Source organism: Zootoca vivipara, chromosome 1, assembly GCF_965207765.1.
Source record: "Zootoca vivipara chromosome 1, rZooViv2.hap1.1, whole genome shotgun sequence".
NCBI classification, from domain to species: Eukaryota; Metazoa; Chordata; class Lepidosauria; order Squamata; family Lacertidae; genus Zootoca; species Zootoca vivipara.
This window is the reverse complement of record NC_142582.1, coordinates 50,686,796-50,701,537: the sequence shown is the minus strand read 5'-3', so window position 1 is coordinate 50,701,537 and position 14,742 is coordinate 50,686,796. Positions and strand designations below refer to the sequence as shown.

Here is a 14,742-nt window from a genome sequence, read left to right as displayed (position 1 = left end):
TTTCCCCCTTGCCCTCCTCCAGCTCCCATTTTGGAACAGCTGTGGATTCCTCTTGTCAGTGAGAAATCTCTTGTGGGGCGGGAACAAGCCAGTCATGGGATGCAACAGTTCCGTTCTGCTAGGCAACGGCTAGGCCTCATCTGGGAGTGGGCCCAGATCATGCCCGTGGGCCTGAGGACGATGGTCAAGGGATACTGTGAAGGAGGGGGTGAAGTGGAAAGTACCAGCTTTGGAAAGTGAAAGGGGATGTGAGATCACTGAAAGAATAGGTCAGGCTTGACGACGGGAAAACTTTCAGATATGTAAACAGCTATGCCAGGACCATAGTTTGGGAATAGGGGGAAAGAAGCAAACACTATATTAGGACATTGAAATCCCACCACAATGAGAAACATAACAAAACAAACATTCAGGACAAAACCACACACACAACCCTAAAGGTTTTGGCAGAGAAGCAAGTTCTTGGAATGAAGCCAAATAAGTTGCAAAAAGGAATCTCTCCCAGAGTAGTTGAAGCATATTTAACCTGATATTTATTCCTAGCTAATGGACTAGATGGGTTCTGGATACTGTTTCCTACTGATGGGTTTTAGTGCAGCCAGTTGTCATCCCAGGGATTAGTCCTTATATATTTCCTCAGGCAAGTTCCAAGCTGGGGAGACTGAGGGGAGTCAATAAGCCTGTTTGCTGGTAGTGGATACCTGTAATCAGTGCTTCCCCCCTTTTATATATCTATATAAACATTTAGGGATACTGTACTGTCATTTTGACTCAAGAAAATCATCATTTTATAGTTCAAATCGGGGGAAATAAATACAGTAAATGGACAAAAGTACAAAGATTTACAGAATGTTTAGGGGTATGTGTACCCCTGCATACCCCCAGGGAAAAAGCACTGCCTGTACAGTAATGTCCACAGGCTTCTTCATCTCACCTCATACAAAACCCAAAGGGAATTACAGTCTCCAAGGCTTAGATTTTGAAACCAAAACTAAAAACCCAAAGGGCATTGCACTCTCCTGGGCTTAGATTATAAAACCAAAAACAAACCATATGCCCAATAAAACTGGGGTATCCTGGCTTGTACTCCTTCACCTCCCACTTTGGGGGCTGAGTCACTGGCAACCTCCTTGCAAGATAATACCAGCCTGCAGTGAATCACCCTGTTTGTCCATGTGCCCAGAATGGAGCCGGCCAGTGATGTCAGAGCCTATGCTCCCTGAATCTCCTCCCCCTTTGCATTCCCCAGGTGGCAGCCACTAAACCTAAATAGCCCAGCTGCTATGCTGCCTGCCTGTCAGAGTGCTATTCAGAGCCAGGGGGGGGGAGAGGAGGGGCTGGCGAAAGTGAAATTAACCCTTTCTGCCCTTGCGGACATAAGACTATTAGAAGAGGCCTGCTGGGCCAGGCCAAAGCCCTAATCTAGTCCAGCATCCTGTTTCCTACAATGGCTAACCAGATGCCTATGGGAAATCCACAAACAGGACATAAGCCCAATAGCCTTCTCCCATGTGACTCATATTTAGAGGCACAATGCCTCTGATCTTGGCGGTAGAATATTGCCAGAATGGCGAAACAGTGATTGATAGCCTTATCCCCCATGAATTTGGCCAATCCCCTTTTAAAGTGCCATGAGGAATAGGGAAACGTCTCCCGATTCACACCATGCACAATTTAATTGACCTCTATCATGTGCCCCCCCAACCTTCCTTGCTAACAATGCCCTGACCTAAAGGTCTGTGATGCCATGGTTCTGAAGATGATGCCAGTGTTGAATTGATAAAAAGTTAGTAGACTACTTAATGACCCTCAGCAATTTTCAAGTGGGATATTTAAAATGCAGTCAAACCAACAATTCATGTTTTTGCTAGATAGGCACAAGACAAGAGCTGAAGTTCACAGGGTTTTCCTGTGAACTTGCTAGAGAGAACTACTCTGTGAGAGACATTCCCACAGTGCCCTGACAGGGGAAGGGCATAGCTGTATGTTTTCCTACCTGCCTGGGCACACCCTCTTCCTCTCTTTCCATCTTTTTCTGCTCTGCCAAAAATGAGAACATCTGCTGAGTCTGAGCTCCAATGCTCCGACTCCATCTTTGTTGTTTAGTCGTTTAGTCGTGTCCGACTCTTCATGACTCCATCTTAAGCAAGACTTAAGTATGCATTGTAACTGAATTACCATTTTAAGCCTGACTGAACAAAGCTGCTGCATGTGTTACTCTTCAGCAAGTATTCTGAGTTAGCAAATGTTATTTTACCTTTTACAAGACTGTGTGATTATTGCTTTAAGGGGGAGAAAAGGGGAAAATACGTCAGGAGAATACAGTCTGCTTTAAAACATCTTAAATTACTTAAGCTAAACGTCTAAAACTAGCCTATCTAAGCTTCCCTTTTAAGCTGCAAAGGGCTGGCAATCTGCTGAACTCACAAATGTGAGGAAGGAAGGATAGATATCTAATAAATCCCCTCCTAGCATCTATTCTTATCTCAATGCACAGTCAGGGGTAATGAGAACTGCTGGCATATATTGTATTGCCATTTTCAGGTGAGATGCAATCACACTCCTGCCGATTCAGGTTGTGCCATTAAAGCTGATTTGGTGGTTTTGCTCAACAAACCTGTTTTACCCTCCCAAAAGACTGGACTTCTTCCGATAAGGAAAGTGATGGGGAAATGCACTAGAAAAAATAGAGGAGAACATTTGCTTGACACAATCTCATATAACTGCTTGGAACCATGCTTTCTAGGCAAAGGACAAGTGGCAGTGTGGACGAGCCCAAAGTTAAATATGCAAAGAAATTCGTATGAGAGAGAAGCATGAAGAGTCAGAATAACACTAAAATGTGTGTGTTTCACACACACACACACACACACACACACACACACACACACACAACAGTTTCTTACATATCCACAAAACCTACAATCATCTGACATCAATGGACAAGGATCCAGCTGTGTGGTTCAGGTTTCCACACAGTGAAATGCTACCCCTACAGTATTCTGAACCACTGTAGGGGCCCTGATTTCCTTTCTGGGTGATCACCCTCCTTTACCCAAGTGACAGCATAATATTTCATTGTCTTTCCAAACTCAGTTCATCTTTGTGTTACACTCCTCCTTCCCTCAGTGACATCACAGTGCACTCCAGTACTTGGCACAGCAGGAAGCTCATGTGAGAATCCAAATACTTGCAATTGGAGAGGGGATGCCTGGGATGGAGAAGCCCTTTGCATGTGTTTAGGGAGTGGATGGAAACAGATTAGGAAGGCCAGCCACAGCCCACATCCTATGCTGCAAGAGGTAGAGCTTGGTTAAGCAAAAGGTAGAGCTTAGTCCACTGCTCGATTTCTGGTTGCTGGGATTCTTGGAAAGAAAATTAGATGAGGTTCACCTTGGCTTGATCCAGCAAGGCCCCCATGAGTACATACACCAGATTGCTCAACACAGCTTTCTTATGCCTCTAATGTTAAGAGATGCTGAGTATTCACTCTCACTTTGTAAGGATAGAAGTGAATGCCCATGGTAAATACGGTAACAGAATGTGGAGTGGCATGGGGAAGCACTTCAATTATCCCTGTCATATTGACTATGGAATAATCACAAGCTGATACAATTGCCATTTGCTCCAATTGAGCACCAAAGAGCAGATTTCCCTAGGGGGAAAGCAGCGGGACCAGAGGAAGTGGATAAGCATACTGCCCTGCCCAATAAAACCAACAATCAGAAGTGAGAGGGAAAGGGAACGGACTGTAATAGTGGAACAGTCAATGGTGGAGCAGCCATAATTTCTGTCTTGCAAGTTGCCGTTTTTCACAAGGAGGAGAGCAGTCTAGAGTGAAGCTGCTGAGCATCAGCCTGACCTTGGTAGCATGGTTCGCATTCTTCCCCTGTCCCTGGAGCTGTGATCCCAGAGGCAATGACCCTCTCTGCTGACTGCCAGTGCCTCCTCACATCCTGGATCTCCCTTCCTCCACTCCCTCACAAATGGAGCACCTCCAAGGAGAGGGTAAGTCTGGGGCTCATCCCACTGCTGCAGCCTGCGCCTTCTTGCCTGACTGTAAAAGGGAAGGTATTTCCAGATGGGGATTGTCTCATCCCAGTGCTGTGCGGGAGGTGGAAATAATGGGGATGGAGAAGAAAACAAAGCACAGGCTCCAAAGCAACCACCGTTCCCCCCTCCCTCTCCCCTCCTCCTTCCCATTCATCCATGATGCCTGCCTCCTCCTCCTCCACACTTTTCTTCCAGCCTTGACCTCTTCCTCCTCCCTTCCTAACCCTTCCTCTCCTCTCCTCTCCTTCCTTCTTCTAGCCTCCAAAACACAAGGCCCCCTAATAAGGAATTATAGGGCTGAATGACCAGATAGTGTACTGACACTGTTTTTAATACTGCTTTTGACAACAAAATGGATCCTTCAGAAGACCTGCCAGCTCGGGTTCTAGTTAAAGACGTGGGAGCTGAAGAAAGGATGGGGTTTTTTTATTGCTTGCTTTAGAATAAAATGCATCCTTATATAGTTACAAGCAATTTTGTTCCCTTGTGTTTTTCATAAATGGAGCCCGTAGCCGCAAAAGAGATGTAACTAAAGCAAGGGAGATACTGTTGATGGGTGGTAATTTGCGTCTGCTGCAGCTCTCACTATGATTTATGCATGGCAGTGTTGGCTGGTGATTGAGTGGCAGAATAAGAACTGTCTGTGGTGTTACTGAGCGCCGTAGCTCTGTATGCATAAGCTTCTGGATGATGGCACATTAATTGTATGAGAACCTTTGCAAATGTTCAGGCCATGGAAGCCAATCTGACCTACAGACTAAAGAAAAAATAGTTTAATTGCAAGTACAGAATTTAACATACTGAGAATATGAGGGGAGACTTTGACTTGGTTTCTTGGAATTAATTGCATTGTCCAGTACAGTATGGACTTCAGCAGACTTGCAAGCTGCTACTTTACCATCTGAAAGTGCCTGATCATCTACACTGGGCTAGATGATAGTTCAGCATCATCTAATTCAGTATAAAGGCAGCTTCTAAGTTCCAAAAAGGTCTGGGGCATGGGAGCCATGGGCCACCCCCTAACAACGCCCTTGTCTGCTGGGTTTTGGAAAGCTGAGACCTCAATATGTGGCAAAGGGCGAGTTATGAGCAGGGGGAAGGGAAGGGGGAATTGAAATTAGAGCTGGCGTCAGCCACACCCCATCCAAGCAGTACATCCCAGGGCCAAGGAGACATGGGGCAGACAAGCTGGTTTCTGCCAGGAGTTTGGGGGGGGGCTGATTTATGGAGAAGGTTTAAACTACATATGCACATATGCTCATTTTGGGGATGGCCAGGTGTCAGGTGGGGGAGGGAATGAAATGAGAGGTGGCCAATACTGCTTGGGGGTGGAGCACTAGCATCCCCTAAGAGCCTACATGGCTTTCATTTCAGCCTTCTTGTAAGGAGTAGGTCTTGCCAGCTGGGTAGGCCAGTCACACCAGGGGCTCTCAAATAGGCTGCCTCCACACTCACCTCAAGAGTGCTTTCTGTGGCAAATCCTTAGGATGGGAAGGAGAGAGAGAGCATCCTGCTTACCCATCCCTCCCCAGAGACCAAGGTAGCTTTCTTTTCTCTGTCAAACCTATTTTACACACACCATGGACCAAATTGATATAGGGGGAAATTGCCTTTCAGTCTGGCAGAAATGCACCCAAGACCCCAAACACCATAGTTATGAAGTTTATTTAGAATAAAAAGACAAAGGTAAAACCAGAATGGTACTTTGAAAAGAATGAAATACTGTAGTTTCATTTCAAGTCTATTGCACCTACTTACAAATAGGCTTCTGGTCTCCTCATGTGCAGCGGTGTAGATGCTCAATGGGGGATGGAATTTGATGGACACAGAACTGTTTGGCAACAGCCATCTGTTTGGGTTGCCATACGTCTGGATTTTCCTGGACACTGCTTCTGACTGCAGTATTCCAGATATGACTGGGAAATTCCGGGTGTATGGCAATCCTAAATATTCCCCATGTGGATAAAATGGGACAAGCCATCCTGCCATGAGCTCATTGAAGGATACAAATGTGATGTGAGAAAGATATAAAAGGACTTCCTACACAACCAAGTTGCCCCTTGGCAAGTTCCTGATAATACTCACATACAAGGAAGAAGAGGGAGTCCCTGGCAGCATCCATCTAAAGTGTTGTTTCATCTGTGCAGAGCAGAGAGTAAGAATGAGTCTCTCATGAAACATTTGTCTGATTTTGTGTGTGCATCTAGCTGTTCACTCTAGTGGTTATTCAAGCACTCACTCACATAAGCAGTGGAACTTGGGGGTCCTGCTGCAATCTCTGGCAGCAGCTGCTACACCCTTCTACAGACCCTGCTGCTTGCAGTATTTCACAGTGCAACATCTTCTATGATTTAAGCCACTTGTATGAACTGTTAAATGTGCAAAGAATATAGAAGTGACAATGGGCCCCCCCAGATGGCCTATTTATTGAGCATTCGTCCTGATTTGCTTATACAAAGAAGTCTGATCTTCATTGTGAATTCATTCTGATTTGTTTGCAGGGAGGTTATATGAAAATGAGCATTTGTCCTGATTTGCTTGTGCAGTGGTGGTTATATGTCTTCTGGTTCTCATCTGTTCACCCTATACTTTTCAGTGCATTACCTTATCACTTTCCTAAGTGCAAATGCGGGATGTGCTGTGGGTTAAACCACAGAGCCTAGGGCTTGCCGATCAGAAGGTCAGTGGTTCAAATCCCTGTGACGGGGTGAGCTCCCGTTGCTTGGTCCCTGCTCCTGCCAACCTAGCAGTTCGAAAGCACGTCAAAGTGCAAGTAGATAAATAGGTACCGCTCCGGCGGGAAGGAAAACAGCGTTTCCGTGTGCTGCTCTGGTTCACCAGAAGCGGCTTCGTCATGCTGGCCACATGACCTGGGAGCTGTACGCCGGCTTCCTCGGCCAATAAAGTGAGATGAGCGCCGCAACCCCAGAGTTGGTCACGACTGGACCTAATGGTCAGGGGGTCCCTTTACCTAAGTGCAAAAGTCTGTTTTTTAAAGTGTATTTGTTGTGCCAGGGAGAGAGAGTGCTTTAATTCACTTCAGTTGTACAAATCTAAATCTCCAATATGCATTAGCTCCCCTCCTACAAAATACTGACAGTCGGGCATCAAACCAAGTACAGTAATATAAATCAGATTTGTATAAAATGCACACATTTCCCAAATAGTTCAAAGCAGTACACAACATAAAAGGTTACAATCGCAATAACTATTGGGGAGGGGGCAATGCAACTGCCTTTATAATCTGTACAATATTCGGTGCCGCCATCCTTTTCTAAACCAGGACTATAGCATGCCTTTCCCACGTCACTCCTTGGCGATTGTGTTTAGTGGCTCCTCCAAGGTGGTTACCGCTTCCATTCACTTAGCTCTATGTGGGGTTGGTATCCTTTATGAATATCCCAGCAGGGAAGAATGGCCAGGCCATGTTCTACATTGCCTGCTTAGCCTAGCCTAGCCCTAAACAACCTCATATTTAGACAATGAGTGCAAGGGAGCAAGGCAGCAGAGACACTTCCAACTTAGGGAAATTTTCTTTGGAGTTTCATGTCTGTAAAAGGAGTGGGAGTCAGAAGCTGAAAAGGAGGCAAGTGATGTCCCGTGTTTCTCTCTGATCTTATGCATACAACTTGAATGAGGCAGAGGAAGCACCATCAGGGAATATGGCCAGGGATGAGACATTGAAACGTTTTGGCTCTTCAGGCTAATGCCTAGGGCCCTTGGGTAACACCAGCTGCCTCTTTTTGAGGAACAAAGCATATAGCTTTTATATATGTATATACCGGTAATTCTATCCATGCTTAATTGTTTTAAAATACAGTAATTGTTTTTATCTAACGTTTTTACCAGTTCTTGTTATCTGTAAGCTGACTTGAGTCCCATCAGGGGGAAAAGCAGGGTATCATAATATCAATAATATTAACCAAGTAGTCAGAAGCCAAGAAGGAACAGGATTCTCACTTTATTATTTACTCTCATGGGATGTTTAGTTGCCTTATCACACTGCTTGGAGGGGTACATTTAAATCTCTTTGAATTCTGCTTAGGGTTTCAGCAGCCTGGAGAATTGGATGTCATCCACAAAGTGGGTCGCCTCACCAATAGCACCTCTTTTATGAACAAGCTAAACAGCGCCAATCCCAGTGAAGATCCTTGGGAAAATCCACACAGAAACTCCACTGCAGAAACAAATCTTTAATTCTGACTGCCTGCCACCTGACATGCAGGTTCATTTTCTACATGCAAGCAGCCATAGGAACAGGAGCCTTCAGTGCAAGTAGGCTACATGGAACTCCACATAGTGAGGCACTTGTGCGAGTGATGTCCCTATGGTTTGACACAGCCTTCCCGCAAACTGATGCCCATCAGAAGTTTTGGACTACAACTCCCATCAGCCACAGCCACCTCCCATGGCGAGGGAGGGTTGGGTTTCATTTGTGGTCCCAGATGGACACTGTTTAAAAATATAATTCCATAATAGTTGTTGCCTGGCTGTGTGAGAGAATGAATGGTGAGTGGGTGTTTGTACATGGATGAAAGAGAAGGACTATGACGTGGCTCTGGCCCTGCTCCTTGCTGCTGTGGCCTTCAAAAGATTACCCCTAAGGGAATGTGGCCCTTTACAGAAGAAATGCTCTCAACACTGTATTTTCTACCTGCTGCCTTGTGCAGTCACAGCCAGGCTTGATTGAAGTGGCAGAAATTACTCCATTTGGACCAGATTCTCTGATCTGTGGTGATCTACAGCTTGTATTTCCTCAGTGCAACTATTTGCTTTTACTTTATACATTAAACCCCACGTCCTATGTGCACTAATCTGCTTTCTCCAAGAGCTTCAAGATAGCAATAAATCCTAAATATTTCTGACAGGCCTAAGGAATGTTGCTTCCAGGGGAACCTGGATGGGTCTGGTCTGAGAGAAATGAGAGGAAAACCATTCATTTCATGGAAGATTTGCAAGGTGTGGTGGGAGTCAAGGTTTCAGCAGGCAGAGAAGCATCTCAGGGCTTAACAATGCTATTTCAGATGAGAAGGGAAGAATGTGTGCCCCTCAGATGTGTAGAAACTGCAAGGACAGATGGAGGCTTTTTGTGCTAGTAGTGGGGCAGTTAGGGACCTGGGTGGTGCTATGGTCTAAACCACAGAGCCTAGGGCTTGCTAGTCAGAAGGTCGGCGGTTTGAATCCCTGTGACGGGGTGAGCTCCCGTTGTTCGGTCCCAAGTCCTGCTCACCTATCAGTTCGAAAGCATGTCAAAGTGCAAGTAGATAAATAGGTACCGCTCCGGTGGGAAGGTAAATGGCGTTTCCGTGCGCTGCTCTGGTTCGCCAGAAGCGGCTTAGTCATGCTGGCCACATGACCCGGAAGTTGTCTACGGACAAACGCTACATGACCTGGAAGCTGTACACCGTCGGTCTATAGAGCGAGGTGAGCGCTGCAACCCCAGAGTCGTCTACGACTGGACCTAACGGTCAGAGGTACCTTTACCTTTAGTGGGGCAGTTAGAGCTGGACCTTGAGGCCAAAGTCCAGGCAGAGAGTGGCAAAGGATGGGCACAGTGGCAAGCAGGCTTCCTATCAGCACCTACACCAGCATAGGCATGATGGGACCTGCCAGGGATGATGCTCTGCAGAATCTTTTTTTTTCTTAATAACATTTTATAAACTGGACTGGCTGGTCAGGCATCTACATGACTATAGTTGGAAATTTCATTATTTTTACCTTTAAAAATGTTGTTCATTCAGACAGGAAGGGAGGGAATATCCTTTTCTACAACAAAATGGGGCTTATTCCCAAGTAAATGTGTTTAGCACCAAGGCAACAACCCCCCTTTTGCTCCTGTTTATGGCGGTATGAATTAATAGATAGATAGAAGAGGGTTGGCAAAACAATTTTGTGCCAGCGCAGGGAGTGGTGGCGATGAGAGGGGAAATGTTAATTGTGTGCTTCATATTTGAAGCAACACACATGGCCCTCTATAGGAGCCCCACCCCCACCCCGGTAACTCCATTATGATACCAAAGGTCTAAAATGAACTAGCTGTACTACTGAGTACTAGGTGCTCAATGGCAAGTGTGTTTAATGCCCGCCCCCTGCCCCAGTTAGTACAAGAGGCAGGCTATGCACAGGGTGAGTAGTTGGCAAGAGGGGAGAAATTATACAGATTTCATATCTGTCATTCATTCCACATTATGTCTGGGAAGGCGGGGTGTCAACCACATTTTCTCTCTTCATGTTGACAGACATCAGGCGGTGAAGCAGCCGCAGCCAGCAGGCAGGGACGCATTAGCAAAACGAAACAATTTTTATTTCCCAGGGGGACGGTGTATAGAACTCCTGGAAGCAGGGCATTTATATTGCCTATGGGGGGTGGGGGAGGCAGGGAAAAGTTGTGAGTCACATCAGCAGTCGGAGTTGCCACTTGATTTTTCAGGCTCATCCCCTATTTCAGGACCTATTGACTATTCCTATTGACTGTAGCGGGTGCTCCTTGTTTCACCAAGTCCATAGACTAGAATGGAGGCTGCTTATTTTGTTCCAGGCATGTTAAAGATCTAAAGTGTCTCCCCCCCCCCACTCCCTTTTTTCTTTTTTTGATAACTTAGTTTCTTCAGACAATCGCAACGTGGGGTGGTGATATAGTGCCTGTAGATGATTCTGGACCAGTGACAGATGGGAAACAGCCGTAGAGAGTGCGGGTGGGATGATCTGTTTTTGGCAGCCCCTCTGCCGTTGCCTGCGCTCAGAATAGCTGCTGCTGTGACCACCCTGGCCTTCTCGTGTGGGTGTCTAGGGAGGGGCTGCAGCAGCTGCTGCCAATCACCCTACAACGATGGGAGATGGTCCGGAAATAGACTTTCCCATCGGGATTGTTACACTTGGGAAATCGGTCCATCTTTTCATTGAACAGACCTTTAGAGATATCTGTCCCCCTTTTCTCTCTCGAAGGTCCACGGGAGGCCTCTCCCACCCTTCCAATCCCCTCCCGCCCAGAGTGATCAGTTTCAAGGACATTCTAGATGACAACTGCTTCTAGTATGGCTGCTGCCCCTGACACAGCCCAAATGCATTTAACCTCTCACTCAAAGGTTGGACCTGAAGCATGGGGGAAAGACACACATTTTTAAAAGTTGATTGTTTTTGTTTAAATCTGCCATTCGTCCCACTGGGGATCCCAGAGCAGTTTATGAAAAATGCATGTAAAATGAATTTTTAAAGATTTTTTTTAAAAAATAATAATATCCCAGCTGCAAAAGAAAACCACCTGGTTATCATCTCCGCAGAAGAGGGGTAGTTAGCCTGACAACCCAATTCTTGTCAGCAGAGGGAGGAGCCAGGAGTCTGCTTCCCATTTTCCTCAACTGGCATGGCCATCCCCCAGCCACCTTTCCCCTTTTTTAATAACTCAAAAGAGGCCATGCCATCAAGGGTGCAATCAATGGCTATTGTTCATGATGGCTATATATTACATACAATAATGGAGTCACTATGCCTCTGAATACCAGTTGGTGGACGACACTATTGCACTCCTCATATTCTGCTTGTGAACTTCTTCTAGGCATCTGATTGGCCACCGTAGGAACAAAATTCTCAGCTAGGTAGGCCACTAGTCTGGCCAAGCAGGGCTCTTCTTAAGTTCTTAACCCCAGGTGCATCACTTCCTGTAACGAAGCTAAAACAGCCCTTCAAGGTACCATTCATTCACAGTTGAGCAGAACTCTTCATTGTGCTTGGCGTTTGGTTGAGAACATTTATACTTTGTGTGCAAATTCACCTTACAACTGGGCCCTCAGGTTTAAAACGAGTCTCCATTACAAGTAGTATAAGACTTAAAAACAGTTCTTAGCTTCACATGCAAAAATGCTCAAAGAGGAGGGGAGGAAGAACTAAGGTGTGCCTTTCTACCCTTCAGTGCTTACCATGTTACTGTCAAGAGCTCTGGCTTCTGCCACTGTCACCCCCTACGTCTTAGAAAGGGAGGAGTTATCAGTTGTTGCTTGGGCAATGACGGTAACTTGGCCTATTCCTGTCCGTGTTTGATGTTTGCCCTGACTGTCTATGGTTGTCATGGAGATCTGGCAGCTGAACTGATGTTTTGAGTGGCAGCAGGGGGTGTCCCAGAGATTGAGAGGTACTGGTAGGGGTGCTGTCTCCAGCATTTGATGTGAGAATTCACAGTTCTCAGCTTGAAAGGGCTTGGATTTCAGGGTGGGTCTGCTAGTCTGAATTCTTGATGGGGTGTTCAAGCACTTTTGAGCATCGCTCCCCTCTGTGTGGCACACAACATGTCACTGGCGCTTGGAGATGGAGAGGGGCAGATGAACTGAAACTAGTTCATCTGCCCCTTGCATTGCTCCTTGGTCCAGGGTCCTGCTGGTCTTTCCCTGCCGCAGCCTGCCTTCTTCAACCTAGCCAGGGAACTGGGAGGCAAAGCCAGATGATGAGCCCTTGAATACAGTGATACCTCGGGTTAAGAACTTAATTCGTTCCGGAGGTCCATTCTTAACCTGAAACCGTTCTTAATCCAAGGTACCACTTTAGCTAATGGGGACTCCCACTGCTGCTGCGTCGCCGCCACCCAAGAGGGGGAGTAGGGGGCAGCTGCCCCCCATCAATAAAAATACATAAAAATACATAGCAAACTGAGTTTCTTTCCCCCCTAACAAAACTCCTAGCTATGCCTATGTCCATGATCATCCAGATTTGCACTGTTTTATGAGGATACTTTAAGGAAATGTAAAAAGGAAAACTGTTGAAGTGGCCTGTGGCAAAAAGGGAACTGGAGAGATGCTGAAGAAATCGGAAAGGGTTTTGAAGAGAAACCAATGTACCTATATTAATGAATGAATTGCCTTGCACCGTGTAGAAAATCCAAGCCTTGTGGAAAATGCTGTTAGTCTCTATCTGTACAGCCCACCCTTTGAAGCTTGCCACACTTTTGACCAAAGCACTGGACACAAGCAAAAACTAAAATGACATTCTATAGTCAGTTTGGAGTAAAGACTCCATATGCAACATCAGTTTCACAAGAGAACAACAGCTGACATTCCTGCATTGCAGGGGGTTGGACTAGATGACCCGCAGGATCCCTTCCAACTCTACAATTCTATGATGCTATGAAAAGTACAAATCCTGCTGGCTGTTTTTCTTCTTATTGTTAATTACTTTGCTGTTGTCTATTTATTGTTGTTTGTTTCTGTTTTTGCAGGATCCACTGCTGTAAATCAACTCCCTTCCTCTGCTCTGGCCACTGACAGTGCTCTGTCTGCATGAGTTGGTCCTTCCATATATTTTGTGTGTATGTGTGTGTGTTAGACAAATAACATATCTGAAATCAAAATTAGGTTTATTTAGAGAGCAGGCAAGAGGGTAGAGTCCCTGGAGTTTATTAGAAAGAGATTCCTGCTGCAGCAGCTCCCCCAAGTGGGAGAACAACCAACAGCAAAGCTGCAGAAGAGCAGGACCCTGTACTGTATACTGTACAGCGGTTTTTCTTCAAGAATACTCTGCAGCGCCATGGCCTGCAGTTCACTTGACCCTTGTAAGAGGCAATCCAGTGGCTAAGAATCCCTAGGTCTTGGACAGGGATCCAAGACAGAGAGGCAGGTTCAGATCCACACACAGTCATGAAGCTCAGTGAGTCACCATGGACCCAGTCTTTTTTATTATTTGTTTGTTTGTTTGCCCCAGCCACTCTGGGCAGCTCCCAACAAAATATTAAAAACCACAATAAAACATCAACCATTAAAAACTTCCCTAAACAGGGCTGTCTTTAGATGTCTTCTAAAAGTCATACAGTTGTTTATTTTCTCTCACACACACCTTAATCTACCTCACAGGGTTTTTGTGAGGATAAAATGGTGAGGCTGCATGAGCTCTTTGAAAGAAAGGCAGGATATAATATTTTTTTTTGCTCAGTTCAAGGCTCTGAACCAAGAGCCATGGAGGAAACAATATGCAATGACTGTAAAGAGTTAAAACAGGTAGTTGTGACCATAGAATCGTAAAGTTGGAAGGGATGATGAGGGTAACCTAATCCAACCCCCTGCAATGCAGGAATTTTTTGTCCAATGTGAGGCTCGAACCCACGACCTTGAGATTAAGAGTCTTATGCTCTGCCGACTGAGCTATGCCAGGTCTTCAGAGATCCATTAGAACACAATTCAGAGGGACAGTAAACTAAAGCACGTCATAGCAAAAGTCCCCTGGAATAGCTGCAGAATGTCCCAAGAATTCAGTCCCACAATATCAGTTAAAATCTTCTTTGAGGGAAGGGTACTCCTCTATCCAGCACATTTGCTTAGCGACGAAAACCCATGTGTGTCTTACATGTGTTGTGACGTCATCAAAGCTGGAGGGTTGGCAAATATGAGCTAGATGAAAAACCCGGGGAAACTTGAATTTCGGTTCTACTCTAGGCACCAACTTGCTCAGAACAAGTTATTTATTTGCAAAATAGGGTTTTTTGAAAAGGACCTACCACATAGGAATGTTGTGAGAAACAAGGGGGGTAAAAACAATATACATCACATCTAGATTCAATTGCTATATGCATCAATGATAATAAAATAAGGGCTCTAAAGTAATTTATGTGTATTTTCAATCCAGTATTCATCCTCACTCCAACCTGGGGTGCTAAATTATTTTCTCAGAAATAGACTTAATTGGTAAACATATGAATTTTATTCTGAC

The 14,742-nt window shown here is 45.5% G+C and overlaps 2 long non-coding RNA genes across 2 annotated transcripts; one reads left to right on the top strand and one right to left on the bottom strand.

Annotated features, from left to right (window-relative positions):
* The first annotated feature begins 56 nt into the window (after positions 1–56).
* On the top strand, positions 57–8,923 carry LOC148687555 (uncharacterized). The gene is made up of 2 exons (XR_015946135.1): positions 57–4,008; positions 8,099–8,923. It is a non-coding gene; the product is annotated as an uncharacterized LOC148687555 (long non-coding RNA).
* On the bottom strand, positions 200–3,981 carry LOC148687556 (uncharacterized). Its single transcript, XR_015946136.1, has 3 exons — positions 3,863–3,981; positions 2,618–2,677; positions 200–310 (listed from the first exon to the last, which is right to left on the bottom strand). It is a non-coding gene; the product is annotated as an uncharacterized LOC148687556 (long non-coding RNA).
* Positions 8,924–14,742: the final 5,819 nt, after the last annotated feature.